Source organism: Myxocyprinus asiaticus, chromosome 5, assembly GCF_019703515.2.
Source record: "Myxocyprinus asiaticus isolate MX2 ecotype Aquarium Trade chromosome 5, UBuf_Myxa_2, whole genome shotgun sequence".
NCBI classification, from domain to species: domain Eukaryota; kingdom Metazoa; phylum Chordata; class Actinopteri; order Cypriniformes; family Catostomidae; genus Myxocyprinus; species Myxocyprinus asiaticus.
Genome location: NC_059348.1, coordinates 39,961,472 through 39,983,201, shown reverse-complemented (window position 1 = coordinate 39,983,201; position 21,730 = coordinate 39,961,472). Strand labels below are relative to the sequence as shown.

Genomic DNA, 21,730 nt, shown 5'->3' with positions numbered 1-21,730 from the left:
AAATAGAATTAAAATAAGGTGCCAGGTAATGAATAAAATAAAATAAAAACTATAATAACAGTATACACTATACAATATAAAATAAAATAAGCATTTAACAAGACATTAACAAGACATTATAAACATAAGAAAATAAAAATACTGTGAATGAAGTACATTAAGGCAGTGATTGATTTCTGAGGGTGTGCACTTCAAAAATGAATTTAGCTGCAACTGATGCATGATTGTCCTCCACCTGTAACACCTGCATTTGATCTGTTTCTGCTGAACTTGAAAACTGTGGCATGAGGTTTGAGAGTTTATCAAAGTATTTCTCTCTCACCTCAGTAAATTTCTCACAGTGAAGGAGAAAGTGTGTCTCTGTCTCGAACTCACCAGTGTCACAGTGAGCACAGACTCGTTCTTCCTTTGGAAGCCATGTTTGTTTGTGTCTCCCTTTTCTATGGCCAGACTGTGATCACTGAGCCTGTATTTGGTGAGAATCTGTCACTGTTTTGGTTCTCTTACAGTGTTGAGATATTCTGCTAGATTATACGTTCTGTTTAGGGTCTGATAACATTCCAATTTGCTTTGGTTTTTACTTTCATTTTCCCAATGGTCCAAATATGAATTTTTGCTTTCTTTTATGATTTGGTTTATTCTGATTTGGTTTTGTTCAGCAGTGCTGGTCTGAAACTGGTGTTTGTTAGTGGGTTTGTGAGTTTCAGAGCCAGCTGACAAAGGGAACTGGTTTTAGGCTTCAGCTCTTGGGTTTTAAGGGCTTCATGTTGCAGTGTGTTAGGGGAACTGGAATTTAGGTGTGTCCAAAAGGCTAGGGTAGGCTCAAGGCTCACACACATACACACACACCCAATGCTGAAGCCACCTCAAATGTTGTTATTATTAATGCTATGTGATCATTTTCCTCAGCAGAGAAAGACATATTTTATTCGATTACCCCATATGTTCCATCTGTTAGCTTCACATAGCCTTCATCTCGTCTATGAGATTGCGTGTAGTCTCTGCTATTATAAACCAGACCACCTTTGATCATATGTTTGTGCACTACAACTTCATCAGGTATGCACATGTGAGAGATACCCAAGGCAACCCGTTCTTCCTGTGTAACAATATGCACACTTCCATTGTCGAGGAGTGTAGTATTGTCATTTGACAGCATTTTGAACCCTTGGGTACTTGTTCAGTTCAGTACAGAACCTTAACACCTCTTCTTTCACTGTATACTTGGATGAGAAGTAAGGAATTGATCTAAACAAAAGAAACTTAGTTACTATCTGATTAGCCACTCCTTTTGTTCCTTTTACCAAAGTCAGTAGTTTGCCATTTACATTCTCAAAAGGAAATGCAGAATGTGCCCACAATGGGCCCCACAGCTTGACTGACTTGGCAAGATGACTGAGAAGGTGAATGTTAAATGTCATCTGTGACTCACCAATCAACATTTGAAACCTGAATGTGAACTCAAGCAACAAGATCTCAGCTCTGTTGATTTCATCTGGTGTTATTTAATCTTTCAGTAGCAGACAAATGGCTGATACAAGAAGGCCAAGTTGTTGCAAGTATGTTTTGGGCAGAAATCCTTCAAGATATGGTAGGCTGTAGAACAGGAGCCAGGATTGCCACTCTGAGGCTTTCCAGTGCAGTCTATCTGACAACCCTCTAGGCAGTTGAGTAATCAGGTGTGGAGGTTGGATAGCTACGATTCTGGCATCCATTTCTCTCAGTCTGGCAGGACTGCCGATATAATATGGCTGGGTGGATGAAGAAGTATCAACAAGGAGTCTGGTTATCTGTCTCGAAACCCCCAGTAAAACTGCATGCATGTAATCGGGGACAAAACCCCAGACAACATCAAAGTATGGCAAGTTGATAAGTGGAGAAGGACCTTTTACACCATTAATACTTGTCCCACCTTCTAGAGCCAACTCCATAACCCTAACCATTTCCTCATTTGTTCTGTCACTGTATTCTTTTGCTGAAACTGGATATTTCACCACTGGATTGCTTCACTGCCTGGACTATTCTGAGATAATAAGTTACGTTACAGTCAAGACTGAAAAACAGATACTGTGAAAGGAGCAGTGTTGGGTAGATTTCTTCTGAAATCTGATATTGATTACTAATTACTTTCATACTTAGACATAAGGCAAATTGCGTACTCAACAGCAAATGGCTTCTCTGTGTGCTGGCTGTCTCATCATCCTGGCCATTCCCAGACTCTGAGAACATATCTATTAAAACAACCATAAGCAACAAGTAACATTAGTTAAAACTAAGATGGAAAATCTTCTTATATGCATCTTTCAACTACGACTGTCACTATCAATTATAGAGTAAACAGATAATTAATTTGAAAATAAATCAGAATAAAAAAAATTAAAAAAATACAAATAGACCTACTTGAAAAACATGTTGTTTTTCATGTAGGTCTATTTGTATTTGTATTTTTATTTTATTTTTTTTTAGCATTTCAATGAATTCATTGACTTTATTGGGAAATAAATATCCTTAAAACTGTGTGGCAATAATGCATAAAATAATGCATGTTTTTAACATATTACAAAGTTCTATATATCACTTCAAACAACTGGAGAATCACAAATGAGGTATTTTATAATTTTTCATAAAGGCTTCTTTGAACAATAGGCTACTGTTAAACAACAGTATACACTATGTAGCACTGCAAACTACTCAAAACGCTTTCTTCATTTTTTTTAAAACTTATATAATTTTTTAATATAATAAAGTTTAATTTTTGTATTTATTTTTTTTTTCATTGTTGATACGTTTTATTTTACTATATATTATGTGAAGACTTTTATTTTGATATCTGAAGAGAGTAGTTGCTCCTCGCCCGTTTCTCTGAGTTTTAATTCGTTTATTTGCCTATTAAAAGTCGAAAGTCATTCTTCATTAAATAGATCAGATCAGATGTTAATTTAGTAACTGCTCTGGATTTAGTGAGTGCATTCAGACACCCAAAGCAAACCACAGGCTTGTTTTTCAAATCTAAAGTGAAGTGCTCCCACACAGCAGGTACTTTTTCTGTTTGTTGCACGGAGTCACGGTCGGGACTGCCTCACCTCCGCCGTATCTACTCGAATATGCACATTGTAATCACAGTTGCTGTTGTTGTTGTTTTTAATAGAGTAATCGAATTTAATTGAGTAATCGTGTCAGCCCTACAACGCTCGCTGGATATTTAGCTCGACAGTCTACCTGTCTCATTTCCTGTTTGGATCTCTTCCTTGTCAACAACACCTGACCTGTCATGTCGACACAGAGTTTGGCGCAGTATCTTTGCCTCACTGTGAGGTTCCAGGTAAAGTTTATATTTTTGCCTATTTCTATGCATCGTGGAGGAGCCCAAGTACAATAGCCTTTATAACAATTCAAATAAATAGCCTAATACAGCAATTCATTGCCACCTGCAGAAGCTAGCTTGACAGAGCTTGTCTGTCAAAAAATAAGGGGCGGAGCTTAGTTTGCGTACGACAGAGTGACAACCGAAAATAACGGTAGAAAGTTGTGTTCTGCAGCGGACGTTAGTTAAGGACAACCCCCCCAACTCTTTCAGTCAGATAATATCAGTCATTAACCTTTTCCTTTGTTGTTATCTCGAGGCCATTATTTAATTACGAGTCCACTCTTTTCCATTTTTTTGTAGCTGTCTGAAAGTGGATTAGTCCATCCGGGCCGTCAACCTTATCCAGTGTTACCTCGGACAGTGCCAGCTATCTAGCAACGGATAGGTTTTCGTAGTAAAGAAGTTAGTGATTTAAAGTTAGGCAGAGCCGACTCAAAAAGTAACCCAAAAAAGTTAGAGATTGCTAAGAAAGTTTAAACTGACTAGAAGTCATTATTGAAGTAACGTTACCCAGCTTACCTAAACAGTACAACACAAATCTACCAGCCAGATAGTAAGCGAGCTAGCTGCCTGGGTAATTAATGCCAAATAATAAATTTTGTGTTGCTGTTTGATGTTAAATACATATTTATTCATTTCTGTTTGTATGTTTGCCTACGTCCGTTATATAGATGACAGCGTTCGTCAGATAGTGCCCTTGGACTACATCAAAGACTTCTATCCAAAGGATGTCTTGGATTTTGAAAAAAAGAAAAAGTATGTGATTCTGTGGAAGAAATCTCCAGAACACTAGGGGCACTTCTACAGGGCACAAATACTCAAACTGGCTGGTAGGTTTGTGGAGCTACACTATACCCCCTAAATGTATCTGGCCATTTTATCCTGAAATAAGTATATCCTGGTCAAAGTCTCTGTTGCACTGCCAGACACCATAGATGTGGCACTTGCAGCCCCTGCTACAAACGTTTCTGATAACAACCCCTTAACAGTTAAACGGCTGACTGACACAGAACTATGAACTTGTTGTTTTGTGTGTGTGTGTGTGTGTGTGTGTGTGTGTGTGTGTGTGTGTGTGTGTTTGTTTTTACAGTGACCATTACTTGTATTTAGATTTAAATTTCTTTCTTCTGTTGAACAGAAAGTTAAGAGGAATTAAAGCGTAGGCGAGTCTCGACCTCTGCTCCAAAGTGATGAGGAAGACTGCTTATCTACAAAAAGCAACATTAACCCAACTGTAGGCTATGTGATGTGTTTCTCTAAATCAATACCTATGATATTAGTATACCACAGTATGCTTACATTGTTTTATTTTATTTATGCATTTGGCAGACACTTTTATCCAAAGCGACTTACAGTGCAATTATTGCAGGGACAATCCCCCTGGAGCAACCTGGAGTTAAATGCCTTGCTCAAGGACACAATGGTGGTGGCTGTGGGGATCAAACAGGCAACCCTCTGCTTACCAGTTTTGTATTTTAATCTACTACACAACCACCACTCCTATTGTATAAACATTGTATAAACTTTATTGCCAGACATTGTCACCTATCTCTCATTTACATTTGCATTTATTAATTTAGCAGATGCTTTTATTCAAAGCGACTTACAAATGAGGAACATTGCAAGCAATTTGTCGTAAGAGCCAACAGTATTTGTATTACACAATGCCAAGTGTAAGCAAGATTAGTACACTAGCTAGAGCAGAGTTGAATTGCAGAAAAGAAGAGAAAGAAGACGAGTTTAAATAGTAAGTGCCTTTATTTATGGTTATGGATTGGTCACAAGGGAAGAGCTGTGTCTTCAAGTTTTTCTTGAAAGTAGTGATGATCTCAACAGATCGGGTGGAGGATGGCAGTTCGTTCCACCAAAGAGGAACAGAGAAAGCTTTTGGAAAGCAGCTTGGTGCCTCATTGTGAGGGAACAACCAGGCGCTGCTCATTCACTGACTGTAAATTGTGGGAGGGAACATACACTTGTACAAGTGTATTGAGGTAGGAGGGTGCTATTCCAGTGGCCGTCCAGAATGCCAGCATTAAAGCCTTGAATTTGATGCGGGCGGCTACAGGTAGCCATTGGAGTGAGACCAAGAGGTGTATGTGCCCTCTTTGATTGACTGAAGACCAGACGCGATGCCACGTTCTATCACCTATGACCTATCTCTGTCACTTTTGAAGGAATAATAATAATAAAAAATATGTCATTATTTTCTCACCATTATCAGTTTTTCCCACAGATTTCTGTTTTTGCTGTGGGGGGAGACCTGGAACTGATTCAAACCAATAACATGTAAACCTTTTAATTTTCATTGTGCATCACACAACACAGTGGAAAGACGAGTTGTCTTGATGAGTTGCTGGAAATTCAGCAGCGATGGTGTATTTTCAGCAGCGTCATATGTAATGTTTAGCCGGAGACTATTTTGGTATAGTGCTGTGGGAAACACTGAATTATGTTGCTTTAATCCTGTATAACTTTCTTTCTTCCTCAGAACACAAAAGGAGGTATTTAAAAAAAGTCATGTTTGTTCTTGTCCATACAATAGCAGTGGACAGTGACAGTCTCGATTCAAGCTTCAAAATGATACAAAAATATCAAAAAAGTATTCCAAACTACCCGGGTCTTGAGTGCTCTAAAGACATAGGATAGGGTTTGGAGTGAACAAAGCACGTGAATAGGAGGTAGAGAAGATTTTCACTAAATAATGATTTAAATTTGTATATATACTCTATAGTACTTGGATTATAAAAAATGAGTCACTTAAAAAATTTATTATATTTTTGTGTCCTTTTGAAGCTTGAAAACAGACATGTTTTTTCAAAGAAAAAAAAACAATGCAGGTTTAGATCAAAATGAGTGTGAGTAAATGATGATATAATTTTTATGTTTGGGTGTACTATCCCTTCAAAAGTGAACCTTAGAGATAGGTGACAAAATCTGGCAATACATTTTATCATGTTTTAATTTTTGAACTGTTTGTATTATTATTATTTTTTACATAACCTCATGCTCTTTGTGGAAATCAATGTTTGTACAGCACCAAAATATGAGAATTAGTCATTGAGAGAACTATTTTTCTGTTTATTTTAAAGTGTGACAAGACTATAAAAAAAAAAAAAAGACAGTAGTCCAAACCATGCAAAAAAGGAAAGAAAGAGAGAGAGAAAAAAAAAGGTTGTCCAGAGCAATTTTGACTCTAGAGATGAATATATCCCCATGGCTCTGCACAAGGAGCTGCAAGACAAATATTATAACGTCAAAAAAAGGATGCGAGATGGCCAATGAGGAAAAAGAAAAAGCAATAAAATGTTTAAAAGAAGAGAAAAGGGAGATGAAGGCTGAACTGCAGCAACTAAGGCAGTTAAACCTCCATCTCCAAGAGGAGCTCTTCCAAAACAAAAAAAAGTGAGCATTTTCTAAATTTTACATGCATGTGTTTGAAGATATTAGAAAGAATAAGAAACTTTCACATGTATAGCCTGTGATTTTCCCTTTTTTGGCAACAAAATAATAAAAGCATTGTTTAATCTGATAGTACAGTAACACAAATGGAGCCACAACCCACTTCTGCAGACCACACTCCACTCCCACTGCAGCCAGTTCATGGTCCAGAAGAACATAAGCTTGAAGAGCAGACTGTTATGAAAGGACAGGGGGGTGACAAGGTATGTGGTATACTGGAAAACAACAAACTAAAAATATTCCTATCATTTTCATTAAAAAAAAAAAATTAAATAAGCCACCCAAATACCTTCGGTGTTAACAGAAAACAATGGTAGATCTTAATGATTAAATTTATTTAAAGGTTATTGAAGTTTCGGTGACTGGCATTGCCTTTGTCATGGTCAATGGCCATGTTTCCACTTGGTGGAAACATGCGTTTAATATGCGTATTGCGTTTAATAACCCCGATTTTTGCAAAATTCCTTACATTATCACTCATAAAGAATAATATCAGTTTGTTTGTATGGATCCATTCTTATGCATAAAAGTGGTTTTGTTTGTGTTTATTTGCCATTACAGCTGTCAAATGACCATGATCCTAACTGGCAGAAAATTTCAGCTTGTACTGGTTAGTCATTTTAGCCCACCACTATTGCGTTTATAATCTTCCTTCCACTATCACTCACAAGGAATAACAATTCTTCTATCTGTTCTTATGCATTAAAGCCATTAATGGAATTTACTTGCCATTAAGGCAGTGGAATACCTGATCCCAACTGGCAGAAAATATTGACCGCAGCAACAGAGTGCCACTTCACCCACAAAAAGTGGTGCCTTTCGATATATGATTAAAGATATGTGAGGTAAATTTACACTGTATTGCCTGGAACCTTTTGCACCTGATGCCTTCATTTAGCAATGTATTTTGACTGTACTGCCACGCAAAGGATTTCATCTTTTCAGATGAAATAGATTTATAATACATATTTTCATATCACTACTTCAGCTCTATTAAATTTGTCATGCTACATTAGGGGAGTGAGAGAATATAATACATGTTTGTTTCAACTTTTAAATGTTTATATTTTGTATTTTTTTTTTTCTTTTTTTTTTTTTACATGTTCAGAGTAGGTCTACTGTTTATAATTACAAAAATGCCATAATTTGTTTTATAGAAATCATGTTACATCTAACCACAGTAGTGAAGATGATCCATGCTTCCATGTGCTTACTATGGTCTTGTTACAAATACCACTTTTAAAAACAATTAAAAAACAAAATACATTAAAATTTAAGGGCAAATGCAAAATCCACTATTTGTTTAGATTAAATATAAATGCGTAAATCCTAAAACAAAATAGGCAAAAATATTTTTGTTTGTAAAAAAAATAAAAAAATAACTGATTTTGTTTGCCTTCAGAAATTCCAAGAGATTAATCATTTGAATCAATAAGAACACTGTAATAATAATAACAATAATAATAATCCTGTTGTTTTTACAAAAACAAAAAAAGGACAACCTGTACAGTTTAACACTGTTGTAGTTTACATGACCACAATGGCACTGTAATTTTTTTTACAGTAATTCTGTAATTAAAAATTCTGTTAAATTTACAGTAAAAAAAACATCAAACTTGATATATACCTTCTGAAACTGTAAGAATCTGCTTTTTACTTTATAAGGGATTGTTAATCACCGTAAAAATTACAGAAGAGCACATGATGACATGAAGTTCACCAATAGTTCCAGAAGCAATGACCAATAACATGTAGAGACAGTGCTCAGTGTCACTCACACAAACACTAAACACCATCAGGGTAACACATGTGAAATTTAAATAATGCAGTAAACATTAACTAAACTACATCAAATATAAAAAAAATATTAAAAATAAGAAGAAACATAACTATTCCCATAAAATATAATGAAATATGATGGGTCATGCAGGGAATTGTGGGAATGCCCAATTATTGTTTTTCACTGTAATTTTAACAATACGGTAAAAACTACATGTACTCTCTTGTTAAACATAATGTAAATTTTTACCATTAAATTATTTTTTAAAAAAATTTACATTTTATTGTAAAAACTACTGTATTGTATTTTGAAATTTATATATAAAAAAATTACTGTATATTTTAGTTAATATCGTTATCATTAAAATTAGACATTTTTTTACAGTGAACCTGATGAAAGGAGTTCCAACTTAGTCACACTGTCAGAATAATTTAGCCGCATAAATTAGGTGTTAACTTTTTACTTTTAATAGATGTTAATGTAACAAAAAGGTCTCTTGCTTATTGGAAAGGAGGCGGCGGGAACCGGATGAACAATCACAAAGACTTTTAATCAGACACAACACAAACACTGACGCACACACACAACTCCACGTGCATCTCTCTCTTTCTCTCTCTCTCTCAAACTGGCATCTCAGGCTCCTCTTTATCCCTCTCCCGGCTGATTGGGACGATTCAGCACCTGGCGTCGCTGAAGGAGGTGTACCAGCTGGCTGAGGACCGGGTGAGTGGCGTGGTCTGGAACCAGAGTTTTTTTTTCTTTCCCTTCTCTCTTTTTCTTTTCTCTCTCTCTCTCTCTCTCTTGGGCTCTCCTGCTGTCTCTTTCTCTCTCCCCTCTCCCTCCCCTCATCACAGTTATAGATAATCTTACTGTTGTTGATACCAGTAAATTTACATCTGCATCCAATTCAAAATCAATGCTATAATGTAGAAAGAGGATTTCAGTGGGACAAAATATGCAATATTATTGGCCTTTTCACTTATTTTTGAAATATAATAACAATACAACTTTTATTATTAGTTTCTGTCTTTGCATTTTCATTTTATAGGTCCCAGATATAGCCCTCCATCTGCATAAATTTAAGAAATGCAAGGTTTGGACTCACATTCATGACGCATAAGCCTGCTGAATTTATTAACACAACTTTAAAATTCTGCAATGAATCGAAGTTGCATCGAGCAAATGAAGCAAATAAAAAAAAAAAGAGTTTTGTGTTTTATGGTTTTTTCTCTTTTATTTTGGTAGCACAAAGTCTCCACTTTCAAATTATGTCACATCTGGCACCAAACATCATACCATCTGGCACCAACAATAATGCCACAGTCCAAATCACTGAGATCACATTTTTCCCCATTCTGATGGTTGATGTGAACCTTAACTGAAGCTCCTGTCCCACATCTGCATGATTTTATGGACTGCACTGCTGCCACACAATTGGCTGATTAGATAATCGCATTAATGATTGTTGGTGCCATATGGGCTGGTTTGAGTATTACTGTAACTGCTGATCTCCTGGGATTTTCACACACAACAGTCTCTAGAATCTACTTTGAATGGTGCCAAAAACAAAAAACATCCAATGAGCGGCAGTTCTGTGTACGAAAACGCCTTGTTGATGAGAGAGGTCAACAGAGAATGGTCAGACTGGTTCAAACTGACAAAGTCTACGGTAACTCAGATAACCGCTCTTTACAATTGTGATGAGAAGAATATCATCCCAGAATGCTATTATGATATGCAGGTTGGCACTGTTTTGGCGGCACGAGGGAGACCTACACAATATTAGGCAGGTGGTATTAATGTTGTGGCTGATCGGTGTATTATGGGCAGTGTTGGGTGTAAAGCTTTTATAAAGTAATTTGTTTTTGAATAAAAATTATTGTAATCAGATTATCGTTTCTCATTTTCAGTTATGTTCAAATTACATTAGACCTATAGGTTTATACATTACTAAAGTAATTAATGTCTCAAGATTAAAGTCAATATAATGCAAGATTTAGTGAAGTCATGTTTAGAGTAAAATGTTGACAAAAATTATTCATTACCAAAATGTAAGTGAACCGCGAGCGATTCACCAATCCACTTATATTTGAGCTTTGGATTGTCCAATTCGTTTTAGTGAATCGGTTTGTTTGTACGATTCATATACTGTAAACGAACCAATTCAAATAAATTATTCACTTACTTGAGCCCATGCGTGGAGTTCCCTACGTCTTCTTTTTTGAAGTAGAATATTTATGTAATTGCTGCTCTTTAACTATATTTTTTGAATCTTTAGTTAAAAAAATATTAAAGTTAAATATTAAAGGGTTTGCTTAATTGTAGCCAATATGTAATAAATTAATGTTCAGGTTAGCACACTCAAAAAATATTATATATAATAGTATATAATATTTGTAACAAATGTTCACAGAAAAGGAGGAAGCGGGAGGTGGCAAATCCAACTCAAATGGTATCTTTTATTTCTTTAAACTCAATATTCACGCTTTTCAGCAGTCACACTCAGAACTATGCTTTTCAGCAGACATATATCACTTCAGTCTTTCTCCAGCTCATGTCTCATATCTCTCTTCTGACTAGCGTCTGGCTCGCTTTTAAAGCCCGTCTCCACTCTCGCTGCAACGACAAACATCTTTTAGAGACAATCATTGCCAGTCGATGATCCTTACCGTTCTCATCTCCTGATCTCGCTCTCCATTCACAAACCGGCACTTAACCATGCCCCCACCACCACAATATTATATAGTATAATATTATATATTATTATATAATGCTCAAATACTTTTTCTCCCGAGAATTGTTAAGGGCCAATCGGCAGAAATGGGAAACCATTTCATACTCTGGGTAAGGTCTAAACTGTGAATGCTAGCACTCAGATTGTCATGAAATGCTCATTTTTGGTTATAAATGAATTCAATCTTTTTTGTTGTTGTTGTTATTTTGAAGGTTTTTGATGTCCAAGCAAAAGAGGTATGTTTTTTTGATTCAGTGAGTATCTACATGAACACTTTTATAGAGACGGAAGACAGATATTCTGAAGTAATTCAGTTTCACCAATTTACTATTATCTCAATAATCAATCATTTGTTTTTATGGTAATAATATTTTGATCATGTGGAAGATGCACATCTTTCACTCATTGCTGCTTGTGAACAAAAATAAATAGAGAGGCTTTTAAAGAAAAGGGTCACTGGAAGGCTATACTGTTTGCAATCCAAAGCAGTGGATGCAAGGCGATGGTGTGAACTGTTTTATTTGCACTGTAAGTTTATTTCTCAGTATTTTATTTATTTATTTTTTCTGTAAATGTGGTCTTTTTAGTTGGAATCAAGTTCTATTTTATTACCTGTTAAAGGCAGCCGAAATGGAAGCCAAACACATAAAAATGTTGTCTGATGTTCGTGCAAGTCAGCTAATACATCTACGTGTGTTTCCCGTACTACAAGCATGTTGAAAAAGATGTGGCAATTAAAGTAAGACAAAAAGGTGTGAAGATTACATAATGAAAGAAAATATCAGATTAATGCTCACATTTACTACCTGACAGGACTTTTCAATTGAAACGAGAGAAAAAGAAAACTGTGAAATAAAAAGCAACACCTGCATGGCCCAGGACATAAAGGCCTGTGAAATTACGGTAAGCTTTATTATTTTTAACTTTTAAATTAAATGGCTTATTTAATGTAAGAGACATTTATGAATGAATCAAAATTATAATTGTAATAATTTTATAAATAGAAATAAATAGATGTGAATAAAAGCAAAAGTTATAATTTCTATGTTGGGATAAAATTATTGCTTTCAATTTGTATTATTATTTTCTGTAGAAACTGCACCATGACCTTACATTTGATGCTGTTACATCACACATAATGTTTCTACGTAAACATCACAATTTTGCACCAAAACTGAAGAACCAATGTAACCAAAATCTTTATTTTAAATATAACAGTGGCTTAAATACTTATGATCTTTACATCAACTTCCTTACAGAAGCATTCAGTCATCGCTGCCTGGAATCGACAGAACCTCTCCGTAATTCTGAGAATCAGGATGGTTATCTTCAATTGAGAAAAAATTAAAAAAAGATTTAAAAAAATAAAATACTATCACTTGTTATACAGTATAATAGAAAGATTAAATGTTTCTGAAATCATAAATGTTCGATTTGAAAACCATAATACACATATGTTCCATTTAATTTATTCAATATTTACAGCTCACACTCTTGTGTCATGACTTCTAAAGCATAATAAGTGCATAATAATTGTGAAGCACCAAAACACTGTAAACACTTTTTATGATGGCTTCTGTCTATGAAAAAAACAAAAGATATTCGTTTTTAAAAGAGATTGAACTGAGATTCAGTTATTTAAATGACAGATACAGATAATTTTGATTATAACATATTGACAGTTTTTGAAACAGCATTAAAAAATTATTATGCTTTCTATTGAGAAACTGTTGCAACCTCAGGATTGTAAAAATAGCACTTGTAATTGTCCCAAGAGCCACTGTCACAACTGTAATACTAACATAGTCTTGTTTTTTCAAAACAAAAAAAACTTATAACGTTCTTAGTATTGCGAGAATTTATTGTATAAGATACACTCTTATAAGAAACTATTCTACATATATAACCCAAAAAAGTTCTATACTTTGCTTCATATTTGGAACCTCTGAAAGGTTCTACATGGACCAATTTACCGAACTGAAAATTTGCATGTTATTTCTATATAAGTATATCTTCATAAGAATACTCTTCTGTTAGATTGCACAGCTGAAATGTGTCACTTCGATGGGTCTATTCCAGCACAATCTGAGTGTAACCATCGGTTGCATATATATATATATATATATATATATATATATATATATATATATATATATATATATATGCCTATTTTTATGAACTAATGTAAGAAAATATAGAATTATATAATTTAAAAGGCATAAAAAATAAATGAAATAAAAATAAACCAATAATAAATAATAAACTAATTAGGCCTAAATAAGTTTAACATACACAGATTTGTGTGCACGACCACGTAGTTATTACAAAGTGGCACCGTGATTGTATTAGAAATTAGAATTGTTGGCTCTTGAGAGCTAAGATACATCATTATCTGGAAATTAGACCATCAGAACTAGCAGAAATTTTGGACCAGCTGGGATCATGGTCATCAATGAATTAATGGGATTTTTTTGGGAGCGATAATGGAAGGAATATTGCAAAAATCTGGTATATTAAACACAATAGTGGCTGGCTGAACTGACTAACCAGTATGAGTGGGCATTTTCTGCCTGTTGGGATCATGGTCATTCGACAGCTTTAATGGCAAATAAATACAAACAGGACAGCTTTAATGCATTAGAATAGATCCATACAAACCAATTGATATTATTCTGTGGGAGTGATGTAAGGAATATTGCAAAAATCGGGGTAATTTAACGCCATAGCGGTGTTCTGAACTAACACTCGAATGCAAATGGCAATTTTCTGCCAGTTTGGATCACGGTCATTAGACAGCTTTAATGGCAAATACATTCCGACAGGATGGCTTTAATGCATAAGAATAGATCCAAACAAACCAACTGATATTATTCTGTGGGAGTGATAATTTAAGGAATATTGAAATAATTAGATTAATTTAATGCAATAGTGGCAGGCTGAACTAACTATTTAATATGAACTTAAATTTTCTGCCAGTTCAGATCACAGTCATTAGACAGCTTTAATGGCAAATAAATACAGACAGGATGGCTTTAATGCATAAGATCCATATGAACCAACTGATATTATTCTGTGGGAGTGATAATTTAGGAATATTGTTAAAATCAGGGTAATTAAATGCATTAGCGGTGGGCTAAACTGACTCGAGTATGAGCGGAAATTTTCTGCCAGTTCGGATCATGGTCATTCGACAGCTTTAATGGCAAATAAATACAGAGTGGATGGCTTTAATGCATAAGAATAGATCCATACGAACCATTTGATGTTGTTCTGTGGGAGTGATAATGTAAGGAATATTGCAAAAATATTGCAAAAATCTGGGTTATTAAATGCAATAGCGGTGGGCTGAACTGCTGTTTCCTACTAGTTGAGATCCACGGTCATTAGACAGCTCTTATAGCAAATAAATTCCACAAAAAGACTTAATAAATTAATGTAATTCCTTGTAGAGAGCGGAAGGAGGAATGGAGCAAAATTCTGAGCTTTGTAAACAGGGATAAGAGATTAATAATCTTCATAAATCTGACAGTTATCACTTGTTCCTGCCAATAGTGGGCTGCCTCCTGCCAGTATGGACTGGCAGGTCTTGTGAGCTGCCACTGCAGTCTCCCCATCTGCCAGTAGTTGGTGGCAGGTCACATGATCCGCCAATGCAGATTTTTTTACTAATAAGGTTACAACCATCAGCAATACATTCTCAGCACCTCACCCTGTCAAACACCCGTCTCCTGTATGCAACTCTGTCTCTGTTCTCTCCTCTGACTGACACTGAGGTCTCTAAACTCCTCCTCTCCAACCACCCCACCACCTGTTCCCTTGACCTCATTCCTTCCAACCTTCTCCAGGCCATCTCTCCATCCGTCCTACCTGCACTCACACACATAATTAACACATCTCTACTTACAGGCACATTTCCCACTACATTTAAGCAGGCTCTGCTGTTGAAGAAACCCGCACTTAACCCCACACAAATGGAACACTACAGACCAGTCTCTCTCATCCCATTCATGGCAAAAACACTTGAAAGGGTTTTCAATCAAATCTCTGCTTATCTTTCACAGAACAAGCTGCTAGATGACAATCAGTCAGGCTTCAAAAGTGAGACTGCCCTGCTGTCTGTCACTGAGTAACTGAGACAGGCGAAAGCTGAATCCAGATCATTTCTGCAGCCTTTGACAGTCAACCATAAGATCTTACTCTCCACCCTCTGTTCGCTGGGCATCACAGGAACTATGCTTGACTGGTTTAATTCCTATCTCACAGGTAGGTCCTTTAAGGTAGCCTGGAGAGGTGAGGTGTCCAAGCCACATCAGCTACTTACTGGGGTACCTCAGGGTTCAGTGCTTGGGCCACTTCTCTTCTCTATATACACAACATCACTGGGACCCATCATTCAGGCACATGGTTTCTCTTACCATTGCTACGCTGATGACATGCAACTCTACTTGTCTTTCAAGCCCAACAACACCACAGTGACTGCTCGAATCTCTGCCTGCCTGGCAGACATCTCAGCCTGGATGAAGGAACACCACCTGCAACTTAACCCAGCCAAGACCGAACTCCTTGTTTTTCCAGCCAACCCTGCTGTTGAACACAACATCACCATGCAGCTGGGTGCAACTACAGTAACGCATTCCAAAATGGTCAGAAATCTAGGGGTAACCATCAATAACAAACAAAATTTCACAGACCACATCTCAAAGACCGCAAGATCATGTAGATTTACACTCTACAATATCAGGAAGATAAGACCCTTCCTCTCTGAACATGCCACACAACTTCTTGTTCAGTCACTTGTCATAACTAGACTGGACTACTGTGATGCTCTCATTGCAGGCCTACCTGCATGTGCAATTAGACCCCTGCAAATGATCCAGAATGCAGCAGCATGTCTGGTCTTTAATCAAAGAGAGCGCATGTTACACCACTCCTTGTCTCTCTTCACTGGCTGCTGGTTGATGCAGGTATCAAGTTCAAGGCTCTGATGCTGGCATACAAAACAGTCACTGGGTCTGCTCCAGCATACCTAAAATCATTTCTGCAGAGCTACACGTCCACTAGAAGCCTGCGGTTGGCTAAGGAACTTCGCTTTGTTGTACCAACACAAAGAGGCACCAAAACACTTTTTCCGGACTTTCGGCTTCATCATACCACGTTGGTGGAATGACTTTCCCAACTCCATCCGTGAAGCTGACTCACTTCAAAAAGCTGCTAAAAACACATCTTTTCCATGAGCACTTAACCAGTCACTAAAAAAAAAAGAAAAAATGTCCTTGTTGCACTTTAATCTGTTTTGAATGCTATTCTGATGCTAGTGAAACTTTGTAATATGGCACTTTTCATTCCACTGTCTCCTTAAAATGATTCGCTTATGTTTTTCCTCTTTTGTAAGTCACTTTGGATAAAAGTGTCTGCCAAATGAATAAATGTAAATGTAAATGCAATGCCAGTCAGTGAGAGATTGAACCCCTGTTGGAAAATTACATGTTATTGATCCAACTTAACAAATATTATTGTATTTTTAGTCTTATTATTATGATGGCTTAATAATAGAATCCTGTTATTCAACTGTACATACAAAGATGGTTTAGGAACCGAGACCAAAATCAAGCTACATTCACCAAACTTGGTACAGACCTTCAGACTCTTCTGGAATAGTTTGCAATAGTAATGTCTTTTCTATTTGATCAGGACTTAAATTTTTCACACAGAGGATGATCAAAAATCGGGAAAATCCCATAGACTTACATTGACGGAATGTTCGTGGCCAACAGAAAGTTTGTTAATTCAAACTCAAACTTTTAAAAATTAAAATGTAAACAAACCTACAAAAGGCATTGAATCTTCTCTAAGTTACTCTCTCTCTCTCTCTCTCAATCTATCTGACAGCAGGGATGGGGCCAGAAGGGTGGCAGCTGCCACCCTAAACATGAGCTTTGCCACCCCACTTGCCACCCCAACACAGACCCCGCTCGCTTCCTGGAGACGGTACGCAACGGCTTAATGTCGCGCATGGTCCATAACAACATTCCAACCGTGTCTGGCAGGACACAGTATTTTGCCTCAGTAGACGAACTTACTGGATGGCACCCCTTACTTCACTCTTGCCACCCTGGTAAAAAGTCCTGGACACGCCCCTGTCTGACATTTTATCTATCCATTTTTTACAGTCTTTTTCTGATTAACACTTTATTGAATTCATTCAAATGAAACAGAAAAGCAAACATATATACACTGAATCAACTTTTAACTCCCTTTCCCCCTCCCAATCCTCAGCCCCACCCTGAGCCTCAACAAATAACACTGTGGTAAAATTTGAGAATAAACAACGCACACAAAAATAATTATAAAAACACACATTTAAAACTACACATCTCTCTCCACTTCCTCTCCCCGAGAGCCTTTTAAAAATTCCAAATAGCTGCCCCATTTTTTATTAAATAAATCCAAGCCTTCTATATGACATTTCTTTGAATGCCACCACCCTGCCCATCTCTATGCACCACTCCTGAAATGAGGGTGCTCCAGCCGACTTACATCCCCAAAGGATGACCTGCCTGCCGATCATAACACTGGCTAGGACCCAATTTTTTATGTATTTATCCCCTATATTAATGACTGCCCTAAAACACAGAGTCTGGGGCAAAATGAAATTTTATTGTCCAATACGTCACACAACCTCTGAACCCACAACCAAAAATCTTGGATCTTAACACAACCCCAAAAAACATGGATTGTGCCTCCATCTTCTGATTGGGATCACCAGCAGGTGGGTGTGTCTTTAAGACCAAGCCTATACAATCTAGAGGGGTCCCAACAGAATCTGTGTAATATATTGAATTGCATAAGGTGCACCCTTGCATCTCTAGATGCAGACTTAACATTTTTTAGAATCTTAGCCCACACTTCCTCCTCCAACACCAAGTTGAAATCTTTCTCCCATAATCTCTTGAGAGAAGTTAAAGCTCCATCCCCAGACACTGAATTAGCAGGGAGTAATACACTGATGCCTCATGACCTTTTCCAAAAGCAGTAATCACCACTCCAAGAGGATATGCCACTTTAGGGGGGTGTGAGCTATTCCCAAAAATTGTACAGAGCAGGTGGCTCAGCTGTAAATACCTACAGAACTGAGATCTGGGAATCTCAAAGTGTTGAACCAAATTTTCAAAAGATCTCAACACTCCACTCCCATATAGGTCACCGAGTGTAGTAACCCCCCTCACAATCCACTCTGACCAGCAGAAAGGGGACCTTTCAATACATAATTTAGGGTTCAGCCATACGGTCAAGGCAACATTTAAATAAATGTCTGAATTAAACACTCTGGACACTTTTGTCCATACCGAGTGCAAATGCGAGATAACAGGGTGCCCTTTAACTTCTCCAGGTAGTTTAATAGAAAGGCTTTGTAATGGCAAAAAAGGGGCAAGAACTTCCTGTTCAATACAAAACCAGGGAGGGGCTCTCTCAGGTGGAAGCAACCAATGAGCCAAATGTCTGAAACTGAATGCATAATAATAAGACAAAATCTTGGGTAGGCCTAGCCCACCTTTGTCAATCGGCCTATGTAACTGTTACAGTTCGGCTCGTAACTGCAACAAAAAAAGGGCGATCACAAAATAGATACGGTTGCAAAATATGTATTTATTACAAAGTTCTAGAGGAAAACATAATGAAATGAAAAACAAAGAAGACATTCAAATGCCTACCAGTTCGACCATGGCCACGAGGTAGATGGGACAAACGAAGATCTCGTGATGGTAGAGGAGTTCTAATCCAAGGGCACTTGCCACCTGCCCATTCCTGCAAAACGCAAGAAAAGAACAAAGAGCATCGAACAACCCCCCAACGGTTAACAAACAAGCACTTACATAACCACAGCCCATCCAAACCAGGTGTTCACAATATCACAATCACAGATGGACAGCGACAGATAACAGACAAATAGAAAAACAAAACCAAAGAAAATAACACGGTAAGACCGTGACACCTCCCCTAATAAAAAAAGGAAGGACCTTACCTAAGGGCCTCATTTACCGACCCTGTTCTCAAAAAGGTCAGAAATTTAACATTTTAAAATGACAACACTGTTTTATCAAATTAAATGAAATCCCATCACCAACACATTTCAACACCAACTCAGTGCTCAGCCAGAGTTATCTCTCCCGTCTCACACTTGATATCTCCCTCTCCAGCAATTCTTGGCGCCTAAGAAAAGCAACATTTAAGGTGAGAGAAATCCAAAATAAAAGAGACAAACTACTAAGATTATCAACCTCAGCACAAAGTCACAAAGAGCACGGGACAAGGTGTCAGCCAGGATATTGTCCACGCCCCATATGTGCCGAATGTCTACAGAGTAGGGCTGTAAAAAGAGAGACCATAGAACCAGTCGTTGATTTGGGCTCTGCAAAGAATGTAAAAAATGTCAGTGGATTATAGTCAGAAAAACCACAATAAGAGTAGTACCACTTGTCACATAAACATCAAAATGTTGTAATGCCCAAATCAATGCTAAGGTCTCCTTTTCAATTGTTGAATAATGTACTTGATGATAATTTAATTTACGAGAGAAATAACTGACTGGATGGTCTACACCATTTTCATCAGTCTGTAATAATACAGCCCCAGCATCAACCTGGCTAGCATCCACCTGGATCTGAAAAGGTGACCCAAAGCATGGGGCAGCCAGGACAGGTGCAGTGCTAAGCAACCTCTTAACATTTTCAAAGCCTGTTGGCACAGTAAGGACCACTCAAATTTTAATTTAATTTTCAGCAAATCAGTTAAAGGAGCTACTACTGATGAAAAGTTTGGACATAAACTCCTATAATATCCTATCATGCCTAAAAAAATGCATTAACTCCCACTTAGTACTTTGTAGAGGGAAGTTATCAATGGCCAGAACCTTAGCCCGCACAGGACGCACCATTCCTTGCCCAACTACTTTGCCCAAATAGGTTACCGTTGCCCTGGTGAACTCGCACTTTGCCAGGTTAATGGTTAATTGAGCCTCAGCAAGACATTCGAACAGAGCTCGGACACGGCAGAGATGTTGTTCCCAGGTCTGACTATAGACCACAACATCATCTAAGTATACAGCACATCCCTCTAAGCCGAGCGTCACCTGGTTCATTAGGTGCTGAAAAGTGGCAGGCACATTTCTAAGGCCAAAACTCATCAAAGAATAAGAGTACAGACCAAATGAAGTGATGAAGCAATTTCTTGAGCACGAGAAGTAAGAGGTACTTGCCAGTAACCCTTCAATAGGTCGAATTTACTGACATAGGTGGCAGAACCAATTTGGTCTATACAATCCTCCATGCGTGGCAGAGGGAAAGAATCAGGTTCCATGACATTATTTAATTTTCGATAACCTGTACAAAACGGTACGTTCCATCTGGCTTACCAACCAATAAACAAGGGGATGCCCAGCTGGAAGAGGATGGTTTAGCAATATTATGTTCAACCATATATTTAATTTCAGACTCTATATAGCGCTGCTTATCCAGTGAGACACGGTAGAAGCGCTGACGTATAGGTTTAGCTTCTCCAACATCTATGTCATGCTCTATTAGATGGGTCTGAGTAGGAGCTTCTGAAAATAAAACAGAAAACTCAAAAATTAAGGACATCAACTCAGCTCTTTGCTGATCAGGTAAATGTTTCACCAACTGCTCCAAATTAGCCAGTGTTTCAAAGTGTAAAAGACAATCATCGGGTGTCACAACATCTTCTGATACAGCTGTCACTGGGGAAGAAACAGCAGCCATTGCAACAGCTACCGGAGTTGCCTCAGCCACAACTGAACGGACATAGAATGGTTTTAATAAATTAGCATGGCACAACTGAGTACGTCTTTTACGCTCAGGGGTAGAAATTAAGTAATTCTGATCCGATACTTTATGAACCACAGTATAAGGACCAGAAAACGTAGCACAGAAAGGTGACTCAGGCAGTGGTAGCAAAGCTAAAACCTGATCACCAGCACTAAACTAATGGGATTCGGTCTTCCTGTCAAACCAGCACTTCATTTTCTTTTGCTTTTTCAACAAATTTTCTTTAGCCATCTCCCCTGCTAAAACAACCGTCTTTGGAAACCATTTACATAATGTAACAAACTCACTGGAGGTTCATCATCCTGTAACCCATGACGAAGGACTGCAAGTGGTCCACGCACTTTATGCCTTAAAACTAAGTCATTGGGACTAAACCCTAAACTGTCCTGCAACACTTCCCGAGCTGCCAGCAAAAACCATGGCAAACCCTCCTCCCAATCACGATTTAGCTCCACACAGTAAACCCGCAACAGAGATTTTTAGGTCTGGTCCAAAACTCCTTGACTCTTTGCATGGTAGGCAGTAGATCGATTATGCCTCACCCCAAG

At 37.4% G+C, this 21,730-nt stretch overlaps 1 protein-coding gene and 1 long non-coding RNA gene across 8 annotated transcripts in view; both read left to right on the top strand.

The window, feature by feature from the left end:
* The first annotated feature begins 2,848 nt into the window (after positions 1 to 2,848).
* On the top strand, positions 2,849 to 4,833 carry LOC127441294 (uncharacterized). Its single transcript, XR_007897294.1, has 4 exons — positions 2,849 to 3,322; positions 4,039 to 4,197; positions 4,506 to 4,601; positions 4,697 to 4,833. It is a non-coding gene; the product is annotated as an uncharacterized LOC127441294 (long non-coding RNA).
* A 7-nt stretch (positions 4,834 to 4,840) lies between these two features.
* The window catches only part of LOC127441292 (NAD kinase-like), a 30,372-nt gene continuing 13,482 nt past the window's right edge, over positions 4,841 to 21,730 (top strand). The window contains exons 1-7 of one of the 7 annotated variants that reach the window (XR_007897292.1): positions 4,841 to 5,114; positions 6,900 to 7,029; positions 7,388 to 7,436; positions 7,535 to 9,329; positions 9,655 to 12,243; positions 15,402 to 15,603; positions 15,798 to 16,784. The gene's annotated coding sequence lies outside the window, so the exon portion shown is untranslated. Of the gene's footprint in view, positions 6,770 to 6,899; positions 7,030 to 7,387; positions 7,437 to 7,534; positions 9,330 to 9,654; positions 12,244 to 12,599; positions 13,443 to 15,401; positions 15,604 to 15,797; positions 16,785 to 21,730 lie in introns of those variants that run through there. The other 6 variants (XR_007897287.1, XR_007897289.1, XR_007897288.1 and 3 more) reach the window with 6 other exon arrangements.